The 14172-nt window shown below is 45.7% G+C and overlaps 1 protein-coding gene across 2 annotated transcripts in view; it reads left to right on the forward strand.

The window, feature by feature from the left end:
• The window catches only part of LOC131682906 (uncharacterized), an 834740-nt gene that overhangs the window by 606454 nt on the left and 214114 nt on the right, over positions 1 to 14172 (forward strand). The gene's annotated exons all lie outside the window — the stretch shown is intronic.

The raw sequence follows: 14172 nt of genomic DNA on the forward strand, positions 1-14172 counted from the left end.
TAAATTGGCCCCCACGTTACATTTGGCGCCCAACGTGGGGCATGGAAAGCCGTGAATCAGTGGATAGGGTCAATGGTCCCGTTTGGATTAAGTATGTGATATTAATTTTAGTTAGGTTTAAGTAGCGTTATGTCTTCCTCGAAAGACAGGAAGCATTCGCGTAAAAGTCTTCCTTGAAAGACAGGAAGCACTAGGATATGAAAGTCTTCCTTGAAAGACAGGAAGCATTAGCATTTTTTTTTCTTGAAAGATAGAAAGCATTGAGTCTAAAAGGCTGTATAAAAGTCTTCAATAGATGTATTGGAGCATGAATCTCGAGAAACGAGAATAGGGTTAGTTTATTTATTGAAAAAAAAAGTAAAAAAATTTTCAATTGAATTGATAAAATTTCAATTTTTTCTTTGAAGAAGGAGGATAGTGTAATGTATTTATGACGCTTAGAGCAGATTTGTTTTCTTTTCGGACATCACGTTGAACCTAATCAAATGAATAACGATGTTCGAGGTCCTAATAGTTTTCTTATATCTGCTGCCCGAACTTACGACTGGCCGCTAGCAGCTGGGCAAAACAATATTGAGACTTGGCATTCTATTTATATAGGACTAGCTAATACCCATCGCGCGTTGCTGCGACACTCTGCGAAATAGGAGGAAAACACAATTTGTTCCAAAGCGCCATCTGGCGGGCAGATAATCTCCAACTAATAGCACACAAACACGCCCCATGCCAAATACCTACTGTGTGCAATTTTTTACGGAAATCGGTTAAGTTGTTTGGGAGTCTATAAATCATATACATACAAACTTTGACTTTTATATATACAGATGGCGCTAAAGCTGAGTACTTTGGTTGAAGACTATTAGGCGTTTTAATGTGTTAGGTACCTGTTGTGTTGTTATTGTGTTGTTTGAGTGTGAAATAAATTATAAATTAAATTGACCCCCACCGGAGCACGTTACAAACCTTGCGGCAATTGAAACATACACTGTTGGAAATAAAAAAGTAAACAGCACAACGCAATATACGGTTTCATCATATTTTTATGAAACCTTGCTGGAATTTTTAACGCATAGCAGGCAATATTAAGGTTATATACAAGTAATCTTTTAAGTGTATTTTTTTCTTTATTTAATTCAAATTCATTGTTTCTTCTGTCAATAGAGATTAAGCTTAGGAAATAAAGTAAACAATATTAAAAACAAATTATTACGAATGAATCGATGATAGTAAATAATATCTCAATATTTAGTATGACCTCCATGGTTCTCTATTACAGCCATAAGTCGTTTGGGCATACTTTCGACCAAATTTTGCAATGTTTGCTGAGGAATCGAATTCCATGTTGCTTGGATACCCTCCCAAAAATCATTACGATTTTTCCGCGAATCCATTGGAATCTTGTCATACAGATGTCCACAGATGTTCGAAGGGGTTCAGATCTGGCGACTGGGGTGGCCACTCAAGCATTTTTACTTTTTTCGAGTTGAAATAGCGCTTCACCACCTTCGATGTATGCTTGGGGTCATTATCCTGCTGGAAAATATATCGTCTCATATTCATTTTCCTGAGCGACGGCTTTAAATTTTCCTCCAAAATCTTCACGTAGGATTCACCAGTCATTTTTCCATCAATCCTGATAATTTTGCCAACTCCATTCCAGGAAAAATAGCCCCACACTAGCAGTGATCCTTCCCCATGCTTAACAGTTGCTTGGGTAAATCTGGATTGCAGGCGCTCTGACTTCAAACAACGCGTTCGCTGACGTCTCTTAGTGTTTTTCATCTCATATTTACTTTCATCGGTCCAGATGATTTGCTTCCAAAATTCAGGACGGGAAATCCAGACGTTTCTTGATATTTGCTTTCCGCAGTAATGGTTTCTTCTTTTTGAAGTAACTCTGTAACCCTGCTTCTCGTAGTCGGTTGCTCACAGTTCTGCTGCTTACTTCAAGGTTCAAGTTCTCCTGAATAACCCGGCAAGAATTGTCGGGATCCGATCGGGCTAAACGACGAATCACACGATCTGTGTGGATTGAGGTTTTACGAGGCCTTCCACTTCCGGATTTTCGCTCTACGGTTCCTAGCGTATCATGCTTTTTTATAATTTTTGATATTCCTCCAATCGAAATTGAATATTTTACTGCAATATCACGGTAGCTCACGTTCCTTTTTACGTCAGAAACGATCAATCTTCGAATCGCTGCTGATTTTTGACCCATTATCTAGATATAAAAAAATATTCTCAAAGTGAGCCAATGTTTACATAAATTATTGACATCTGATATTTTTTAGCACTTCTACGATACCGAATGCGTCAAATTACAACGGACAACTACGGATTCCGGGAACAACTCACAATAGATTTGCCTAAGACGTTCTTGTTTACTTTTTATTTTCCGAGAGTAAATCTATAAAGTTTCAGCCAAGCTTCACTACAGCGGAAGTATGCGTGAATACGAAGTATAGTTGTGTTTGTGGCATCAAGGTATTCAGATACAATAATGTACGAATGATGAATTCAGAATCATTGTTGTTTTTATTCGGTTAATAACCACTACTAACAAAAGGTGCCACTTGTTTACTTTTTTATTTCTAACAGTGTAGTAACATAATGCAATAGTACCATTACGTAGAGAATTGTTTGCACATCTACAGTATCCAATGCCATTACCAAAACCACAAGCAATTGCCAATTTTGAGATATCTGTTCAGGCAATAGTAAGAACGGCACAAGCGATGACTAGTATCTCAAAATCAACAGCCACCACCATCATTAAGGGATTTTACATTCGTGACCCATAATCGAAAAAAAATCTGAGCTCCTTTTCATATGGGACATCATACAGGACTAAGAGTTTGCTCAGAAACACAAATCGTGTTTTCGTTTTTTTTTGAGCTAGCGTTAAACCGGCTCTTGCTTAGTCCTGTCACTAACTTAGTGATGAATTCTGATGAAACGAAGTCTAAACGCAAATTTCATAAATAAGGGAAGGGAAGAAATGTTAATCCGACAATTGTTTTTACTAGAGGCCGTATATACTACCACGCACTTTCATTTCGCCGAAAAACGTCGATAACCATAATCGAACATACTGCGCACTCTACAAATATCACGGGAGGAGAGAGACTGTAAGTTGGAAATTGTACTGGAGTTCGCGCACGATTCAAGTCTCTAGGAGTCTCCAGGCACAATCTCACTCACTTTTATCAGAGATGGCTAAACCGATTTTCACAAACTTGGTCTCAAATGAAAGGTGCAACGTTCCCATAGGCTGCTATTGAATTTCTAATGGATCTGACTGCCGGTTCCGGAATTACAGGGTGATGAGTACGATCACACAGAAATTGTCGATTTTAACAATTTCTGCAATCATCTACCAAGTGTGTATCGCTTCTGTGCTAATAGGTAGCAGGTTGGTTTTTTGTGATAAGCAGCAAACGAGCTGTGGTGATACCTCGCTCGCAAGCGTACCGCGCCCCGCTGCCACTACACCCGAAAAGTTGGAAGCTAAGTGAGTGATTGCTATCGATTAAGGCGACAGTGAACTGGAAAAAAGTGAATGTGATTGAGGAGAGTGCAAAATAATAAAGATTCACCTAGTAGTGCTGAATAATAAATAGTGAAAGTGATTGACGTGCCCTCCCGATGGGGGGAATATGTCCTTGTCGTCAACGTTACCTAGTTGGATGCGACAAGATGCGGATAGAATTTCCACTCAAACCCTTCTCCTACAAGCGGTGAGTAACAACGATGAAGACCATGATATAAGCTCTCCGACCATTCCAACCAAACTTCCCTCCAACCCATTCGTCATAAACAAATCTATACAGCAGCTTCTCGGTCATGACCCAAAATCACTGGTTAACGCTTCTAAGGAAGCGAGAGGTACAAAATACATCCTTCGAACGAATTCCCATTCGACCTATGTGAAGCTGTTAACACTCAAACAGCTAATCGACGGCACCAGAGTCGAGATCATCCCACACCCGTCTCTCAATTCTTGTCAAGGAGTCGTTTATGATATAGACACCGTTGACATGACCCCCGACGAACTGAAACAAAATCTCGCTTCGCAAAGCATCCAAGACGTTAGGAGGATAATCAAAAGGGATGGTGACCAGACTCGAAACACTCCCCTGGTAGTGCTTACGTTCAAAGGACAAACTCTTCCGCCCTACGTGTATTACGGGCTTATTCGGCTGCCAGTACGCAGGTACTACCCCTCCCCTCTGCTGTGCTTCGGCTGTGCCAAATACGGCCACCCCAGAAAAATTGCTCTGAAACCCCCATTTGCCCTAACTGCTCCGAAACACACGAAGCGCAAAATGCCCAACCGTGCAAGAAGGCCAAGTACTGCCGTAACTGCGAAGGTAATCACGGACCCACGGATAGAAACTGTCCTATATACAAACAAGAGGAAGCTGTAATCAAGTTTAAAGAGGACAACAACCTAACCTATGGAGAGGCCCGAGCAGAACTGAGAAAATCGAAGCATCCATCTACCTACGCCAACCAGACAAAATCGCACGATAATGAAAAGGATCAACTCATAAAGGAATTGCGTCAAGAACTTGACAAGATCCGGAAGCAGAATAGCGAGATGAAAGCTCTACGAGAGGAAGTACTAAGCTTACGCCGGCAAGCAACAACCAACCAACAAAGTAACCCAATGATAGAAGCCTTGAAGGAAGGATTGGGAAAATATAAAGATGCATACAGGAAGCTATTAGGAGAACGCCTGGCAATTAAAACGGATACAAAAAGCTCTAACTCTAACGACTCAGGAACTACAGCACATAACCAACGAAATAAAAAAGGGCGAAACCCTTCCTCAGCAACTAGCGGGGAAAGCGCCGACGAAGGAACACCCAATCGACAACTACGAGCACAATCATTTTCGGAACACAGCGACCATTCGTTATTCGTAACACCGACCGGGCCGGCAACTAGGGCCCGCACCAAGAAACCCAAGTTGGACGGACCTAGTTCCAGCGCTAATACAGCTGAAAGTAACGCAAGGAGCAGCCACCCCAGTGCAAACGATAGTGGAACAATCCGAATGAATGTTGAAAATGAAGATGAACAGCTAATTTCCGAATAACTTTTCAATCGTAGCCAAAATACCGACACCACTGACCATACATATCCACCAGCTATAGAAAACCATAACCAACCAACCGCAGACTACCAGTATCCTTTACCCAACTATCCCGGTGCAGCTGAAAACTATCACTTGATAATAACTAACAACCCAATCCACTCAGCGACGAAACATAGAAAAAACGAACCAGCAGAGGAGGAAGACCCACCGCCAAAACGAAGTCCAACCACTCAAACAAATGACAATGTGGCAGCGGTACAAAGCCCAACGCAATTAACAGAAGCACCGGACCCAAAGCCGCAAATCTCGAAGCCAACGGATATAGTCAAAAAGCAAAACATCACACACCCACACAGATTCCTGGATAGCCATGGCCCAGTCAGTGTGGACGCTACACTCATACCGGAGCTGACGGACAACCCACGACTCCCAGAAATCGCCGGAAAGGAGACGCACAAGGAATATAGCGCCTATTCCTCTGAGTTATTCCCCAGATCTAGGATATTCAACCTGGTCCGGATCACTGAACGAGCGAACTGCCGCAAGAGAATGAAAAACCGAACGGCAATGGCACAAGGCCAACCGCAATGCATTGAAATACGAACCCCGCAACCATACAACAAGGTGGCTATGGTGGAAGGCCCACCGTACTGTATAGAGCTACCGCAAGCAAGTTCAGACCAGGTCACTATATACCCGCTCAGGTTCCTGGGTAGCCGTGGCCCCGTCAGTGCGGACGCTACACTCATACCGGAACTGACGGACAACCCACGACGCCCAGAAATCGCCGGAAGAGAGACGCACAAGGGACACAGCGCCTATTCCTCTGAGATATCACCCAGACCTAGGATTCTTTTCAACCTGGCCCGGATCACTGAACGAACGAACTGCCGCAAGAGAAATAAAAACCGAACGACAATGGCACAAGGCCAACCGCAACGCATTGGAATACGAACCCCGCAAGGCCCACCATACTGTATAGATCTACCTCAAGCAAGTTCAGACCAGGTCACTATATACCCGCTCAGGTTCCTGGGTAGCCGTGGCCCCGTCAGTGCGGACGCTACACTCATACCGGAACTGACGGACAACCCACGACGCCCAGAAATCGCCGGAAGAGAGACGCACAAGGGACACAGTGCCTATTCCTCTGATATATCACCCAGACCTAGGATTCTTTTCAACCTGGCCCGGATCACTGAACGAACGAAATGCCGCAAGATAAAGAAAAACCGAACGGCAATGGCAGAAGGCCAACCGCAACGCATTGGAATACGAATCCCGCAATCATTCAACAAGGTGGACACTATATACCAGCTCAGGCTCCTGGGTAGCCGTGGCCCCGTCAGTGCGGACACTACACTCACACCGGAACTGACGGACAACCCACGACGCCCAGAAATCGCTGGAAAAGAGACGCACAAGAGACTCAACCCTCGTACCTCTGGAAATCTTCCGAACTCCTTTAAATACCAAATAACGACAGAACCGCTCATCCCCGCACAAAGGCGCGCAGTGTCTACCACAACTGGAATGAATAGTAATAAATGCACACCAACCAATCGATAACATTCAACGCCCTCGGAAACTGTACTGATAACCACCGCGAAACAAGACACCGCCCTTGCATTCTTTCTTGGAATCTCCAAGGATTCCGGCCTAAAAAAGCCGAACTAGATCTCATCGTGAACAAACACCAATCTCTAGTCATCTGCTTACAAGAAAGTATGTGCTCGCTACGTGACCCACCCAGCATCAATGGCTACAAAGTATACCATCGTCCGCGCATAGGCGGAGGCCGATCGGCTGGCGGAGTAGTAGTTGCGATCAAGCTCGGTATCGACAGCGAAGATCTCGAAATAAATACAGACCTCGAAGCCATCGTTGTTAAAGTAGGGCCCCCTATCAACATGGCAATCATAAATATATACCTGCCGCCTCGAGATACCATTGTGAAAGCCCAAATAGAGCAACTACTCCACAACATTTCTGAGCCGCTTCTACTCGTAGGAGATATCAACGCACACCATCCTCTCTGGGGATCGGAAGCCTGCAGCCCTAGAGGAACAATCTTGGAAGAGATCTTTGACCAGTGCGATCTTGTCGTTCTTAACAATGGTGAGCCGACATACATAAACCACAGCACGGGAAAGGGATCGTGCATAGACATTGCCTGTTGTTCCACACAGCTAGCTGGAGACCTCGAGTGGTCAGTTGCTGATGATACTCACGGAAGTGACCACTTACCCGTATACGTGACACTTCCTGGAACTATCCAGCCGAAAACAACGGATCAGAAATGGAAAATCGACGAAGCAGATTGGGACCTGTACCGGAGAGTAGTCAACTTTCAGCTTAAAACCGACGCTGAAGAGCAAATAGCGGAAATAACCAAGGAAATGTTGAGAGCAGCGGAAATGGCAATTCCGAAAACAGCAGGGTGCATACGAAATAAGGCGGTACCATGGTGGAACAAAGATGTCGAACTGGCAATCAAAACTCGTAAAAAGAAACTACGAAAGCTGAAGTCACTGGCCGACGACCATTCAGATAAGCAACTTGCATCTGAGGAATTCAGGAAAGCACGGAGAGAAGCGCGTGAAATAATCCTCAAGTCAAAGCAGGCATCCTGGAAAGAATTCGTCTCAACATTCAACACCCAAACACCTGTGAAACAAATGTGGGCCAACTACCGCCGAATACAAGGATCAACACGAGGTACCCGTATTTGCGCAATAAATCACAACGACCAAACAACGACCGAAGATTTGGAGATCGCTAATGCCCTCGGATCAGCTTTTAGTGCAGTGTCGAGCAAGAAAGCGTACAGTATACCGTTCACTGAGATAAGAGAGCAAGTAGAGGACCAGCCACTGATAATACCCAACACAAACGATGCCGATTACAACCAAGTTTTCACGTTTCTCGAACTAGAAGAAGCTTTGAACGGGCTAAAGGGGACATCCCCGGGAGAAGACGGAGTGCACTATGCGATGATAACTCACCTTCCTTTGGATTGCAAGCTAACACTCATGAAATCCTACAATCGGCTGTGGACGGAATCAAAGTACCCAAACACGTGGACTAAATCAATCGTGGTGCCAATCTTTAAAGGAAAGGGAGAGAGGACCAACCCAAAAAACTACCGGCCCATATACCTCAATAGCTGTGTTGGAAAGGTTTTTGAACGAATGATAAACAACCGACTCTCCCACATTCTGGAAACACGTAAGCTATTGTTCCAGTATCAATACGCCTTTAGAAAAGGTAGATCAACAGTGGACCATTTAGCCCAGCTTGAACATTACTTGCGGGAGGCAACAAACAAGAAACGTTACGCACAAGCGGTATTTCTCGACATAGAAAAGGCATATGATACTACTTGGAGGCGATTGATACTCGATAAGCTGAGCACGTGGAACATCGGAGGAAGAATGTTGAGCTACATCGCACGGTCCTTGGAGAAAAGAACCTTCAAAGTAGCAACAAACGGAGTAGTCTCAAGCGAACAGGAAATGGAGACCGGCCTATGCCAGGGGTCAGTACTGAGCGTAACCCTATTTCTCATCGCTATTGATACGATCACTCAGTTCTTACCAAATGGAGTATTCTGCCTTATCTACGCTGATGATGTGATTCTAGTAGCCGAAGGGATCGATTACGCGCAAGTGGAAGCAAAACTTCAAAACGCTTTAGATGCGATCACTGAATGGGAAACCAAAACCGGCTTTAAAATATCAGCCGAAAAATGCGCTACAGTGATCTTCAAGGCTACCAGAGCCAGAAAAATCTCAGAATGCAAGCTGCAAAAAAATGGAGTGCTGATTCCTCGAAACAGTACACATAAGTGCCTCGGAGTAACGTTCGACCAAAGCTTAACTTTCCAAAAACATGTTGAGGAAATTAGAGCAGCCTGCAAACAACGATTACAGTTCCTCCGTTGCGTGGCCAACAGGTCCTGGGGAGGCGACAGTAAAACAATAACAAAGCTATACAAAGCCACTATATTAGAAAAAATTCTGTACGCAGCTCCAATCATAGCATCTGTCCAGGATTCTACTCTGAGAAAACTCGATACCCTGCACAACACCGGACTAAGAGCGATAAGCGGAGCATTTCAAACTAGCCCTATCGAAAGCCTGCACGTTGCAGTTGGAATTCCCAACCTGCGAACGTTGCTACAACAACGCACAGCAATGTTTGCAGCAAAAATGAAAGCGTGCGAGGACAGCAGCAACGACGAACCGTCACTCAACGAGCGAAGCAGCGAGCAATCTAACGTGTCCGACGAAGAACTTACAACTGATAGCAATGGGAGTTCTGGCGAACTATGGGGCACTCCAAAACCAAAACACGAAACAGAACTTACCGAACCAGCAAGAATTCGCGGTAACAACATACTGGAGGAGTTGGGGCTCAAATTGCCTCTACTGAACATTTTCACAGTACCAAAATCCGCACCTTGGAAGAGAACCCGAATCGCTGTGGATAAAAGTCTACTTCAACCAGTCAGACAAGGATATTGCAGCGCGGTCATCCAACAACTTTTCCATAGACTCAAGTTGACTCGGTATCGAATCCATCGATTCGTATTTACAGACGGCTCGAGAAAAGACAACAAGAGTGGGTTCAGTGTAGTCACCGACGATGTTGTGATAAGACGCCGAATCGACGACATGAGCAGCATTTACGCTGCAGAAAGCGAGGCAGCGATGGAAGCGTTATCGTGGGTGGCAAACCAAGACGGAGCAGGTGCATATCTTATATGCACCGACTCACTGAGCGTAGTTACGGGGCTAGAAACACTTAAAATTACCAGTAGATGGAGAGATGATATCGGGATGCTATACAATCACTGCAAGAACACACAGAAAGATGTCACATTTTGCTGGGTGCCCGGTCACATCGGCATAGCGGGAAACGAATGGGCGGACAGAGAAGCCAAAGCAGCACTAGAAGGTATCATAGACACGGAAACAGCGTTGGATTATAAAGAAATGCGAAGAAACATAACAAAACGTACCGTTTGGAAATGGCAAGAGCAATGGCAATCTACAACAAACAACAAATTATGCGAAGTGAAGAACGCGGTGACCCCATACATAGCAACTGGAAAAACTCGACGGGAAAATGTGGTGCTTACCCGACTCCGGATTGGACACACAAGCCTTACACACAAATTCCTGCTTGAAAGAGACGAACCACCAAAATGCCGGGTTTGCAACGAGCGTTTGACAGTGAAACACATCATCGCTCTCCGCCCAGGATTGGAAGATGAACGTAGAAGCACAGGACTACCAACGAGTATGAGAGAAGCATTAGCGGACGACGATGCGTCAATCAACATTGTAATTGAATTTTTTTAAAAGACAGGATACTTTGAAAGCATTTAGAACCAATCCCGTAAAAAAATTGCCTAAGACCCGAATGACGTACCGTTAAAGGGTCTATAAATTTAAATAAAAAAAAAAAATTCTGCAATGAATGTATAAAGAGAAGAATTGAGAATTCTGGCAACTCTGTTGGCGGCGATCGTTGCTCTTTTCTAAGAGCTGCTTTTCTTTGCCAATTAAAGTGTTGTATTTTTACTTCCTTAAAGATATTTTTATTGTAATTTGTGATTTAGTGTACCTGTAACCAGTCCGTGAAGGACGGGGCAAGGTACCTCAGTTCGAGACTTACTAAAGGTAATTTTCGTAAACACTCATATCATGTGAGAACGAAAACCCATTAAGGATATTCATTACAATGCATTAGAACAGAGTCAATTACGGTTTTAAACAGAACATTTTATTTTAAAATTTTTCCTTTTTGCTCATCATACCGAAAGGAAACATAAGAAATGGTTTTAAAACCATGGCGGCAATGACAGCCAACCGAAGCTTTTAGCATTAGTAGTGCCAATATAAGGCTTTCAAATTTGACATTTCTACGCTGTTGCTATATAATAGCATTAGTACTGCAGAAACGAGCTGTCAATCTCTGCATAGTAATAGCACCATATTTCGCCTTTTCTGGCATTATACCAGCATTATATCAGTATTTAGGGCTTCACGGCTCTTTAGGACAGCTTTATATGTGGATCTAAAGCAGATATTAGGCTACGTTATAATGCTTATTGGTTACTTGGGAAGCTGTCTACATACAGTAAGAGTGATAGTTTGAGCTCTTTTGAGTGGCTGTGGTTGAACCTCAGAACGGTGCATCGTCGGTGGATAGTGGTTCTGTCTCTTTTCGGCAGCGGCACTTGTGTCTGTGTAAAGGGGATTCTCGCTGGGCGCAAGCTGTCCACAAACAGTAAGTGTGGCATGGTGTGAACTTTTTTATAAGTGTTGTGGCTGTGCAGAGGCAGATTTAATTGATTGATAGACCGATTGCTGAGTGCCGTTTGCCACACTAGCCTCTTGATCGGTAGATTCTGGGGGGCACTTTAGTTGTTTGGTTTACAGTCGGACACCCGACACCCTACAGGACTGTTTTTTTTTTTTTACAATGGAGAAGACCTTTATGTCCTAGCCCAGTACACGTGCTAACGGTAGGGTCCAATCTACCACACGGGGTGCACTGGGGGCGTGTCGGACTCGAATGGTGACCAGCCATTAATACCGACTAAACTCCATTGGGCTCCGCCATCATTCCTCCCAGGAACTACCTCTCGGTATTACTTCTGGGGGGATGGCTGTACTAAATGTACTCATTCACTCTCAAATTCATCATACATCCTGTATGAGGCTTACTTGGGTGCTCTCTGAATCAAACTTTGATTCACTCTCAAACACTCCCACATGAGGCTGACTTTTGTGCTCACCTTTTACGTTCCATGCGAGGCTGACTTGTGTGCTCACCTTACTCATTCCTTGCTAGGCTTACTTTTGTGCTCGCCCTACCCATCCATGTGAGGCTGACTTGGGTGCTCACCCTATCACCTGTTTCACTCTCAATCGTGCCACTCTATTGTACCTTTGTCACTCCCTCTGGCATCCCATGTGGGACATTTTTCTTAGGCCCCACTTCTGACATACCATGCGAGGTTGACTTTTGTGCTCACCTTTTTCATTCCTTGCTAGGCTGACTTTTGTGCTAGCCTCTACCAACCTGTGAGGCTGACTTTTATGCTCACCCTTAACATGCAATGTGAGACTGACTTGGATGCTCACCCTTTCACTCCTCTGCCACGCCATGAGGCATCGATAGCTTAGTTCCAACATACTACGCTACGACCCTCCCGTCTTGGCATGAGGCAGTCCACTTATACGCCTATACACTCACTCTTCTGTCTTGCTTCAGGGTGGCTGGGTTTACCCCTTACGCGGTTGCCATTCGCTGCGCCAGCCTACCTCGGCATGAACAGACCATTCACTCTCTTATTTTGCGCTTGGCCTTTTTCGCTCCAGCTAACCAATCACTAGTTAGCCGTGCCCGCCGTCTGTTGCTCGGTTCGCCAGATTACCTGTAGCCTACTGGCAATCTGGATGGTAGCAGCCAAGACTGCGTTCCACTTCTCCACCGTTTGACACATCCGCTGAATAAGGGTATCCGGGGTTGTGTCCCAGCCACAGACGTCAAGCATTGCTCTTCTTTCGACGTCGAACCGATGACATACGAACAGTATGTGTTCGGCAGTCCGGGCAGACTGGGACCTCCGCGTGCCCGAACCTGTGGAGGTACTGACGGAAACAGCCATGGCCTGACAGGAATTGTGTCAGGTGGAAGTGAACTTCCCCATGGGGTCTTCCCACCCAGCTCGATATGCTAGGTATCAGCCGGTGGGTCCACCTACCTTTCGAGGAGTTGTCCCACTCACGCTGCTATCTGGCGACCGAGGTCACCCTGGTGCGCTCGCGGGCTCCCCTATTTCCACGTAGCTCAAAGCACTCCTCATCTTCCCGAATGACCAGCCCGACTGGCATCATGCTCGCTATCACGCAGGATGCATCGTATGATACCGTCCGGTAGGCAGATATCACTCTGAGGCACATCACGCGGTAGGTGCTCTCCAGTTTCTGTAGGTAACTGGTTACCCTCAGTGCTCTTGACCATGACGGGCCGCCGTACCTGAGGATAGATACGGCAACGCCTGCCAGTAACCTACGTCTACTGGCGCACACCTTTGAGCTGTTGGACATCATTCTCGATAGTGCCGCAACAGCAGTCGACGCTCTCTTGCACGTATAGTCGACATGGCTGCCGAAGGTCAGCTTGTCGTCTATAATGACTCCGAGAGACTTCAGACTTCGCTGTGAAGTGATCGCGACTTCTCCCACATGGATAACTGCATGTTGTGCCGACTTGCGGTTGTTGACAATAACTACCTCCGTCTTATGATGAGCGAGCTCCAGGCCTCTCGCGCTCATCCATTCCTCCACCGTGCTAATCGCGTGTTCTGCGGTTAGTTCTACCTCAGGAATTGACTCCCCGTAGACCTCCAAGGTTACGTCGTCGGCAAAGCCGACGATCTTGACCCCAGGAGGGAACTTCAGTCTCAGAACCCCGTCATACATGAGGTTCCATAGCACCGGGCCTAGGATCGAGCCCTGCGGGACTCCGGCGGTAATCGGAACCCTTTTCTGACCGGCATCGGTCTCGTATATCAGTACGCGGTTTTGGAAGTAACTTTCCAGGATCCGGTACAGACCCACCGGTATGCTAAGCCGGTGTAACGAGAGCGCGATGGCATCCCAGCTTGCGCTGTTAAATGCGTTCTTCACGTCAAGTGTCACTAACGCACAGTATCGAATACCTCGCCTTTTTCGTTGGATCGCTATCTCGGCAGTATTTATCACTGAGTTGAGAGCGTCCACTGTGGACTTACCCTTCCGAAAGCCAAACTGGTTGCTTGACAGACCGTGCGTACCTTCCGCGTACGGGGTGAGCCTGTTGAGGATGATCCTCTCAAGCAGTTTGCCAGTCGTGTCTATCAGACAGATTGGTCTGTACGCCGATGGGTCGCCTGGCGGCTTCCCGGGCTTCGGCAACAGCACCAGTGGCCTTTTCCATCTATCGGGGAAACGGCACTTGTCAAGGCATCTCTGCATAGCTAGCCTGGACATGTTCGGGTTCGCTATGATCGC

This window comes from Topomyia yanbarensis, chromosome 2, assembly GCF_030247195.1.
Source record: "Topomyia yanbarensis strain Yona2022 chromosome 2, ASM3024719v1, whole genome shotgun sequence".
Lineage (NCBI taxonomy): Eukaryota > Metazoa > Arthropoda > Insecta > Diptera > Culicidae > Topomyia > Topomyia yanbarensis.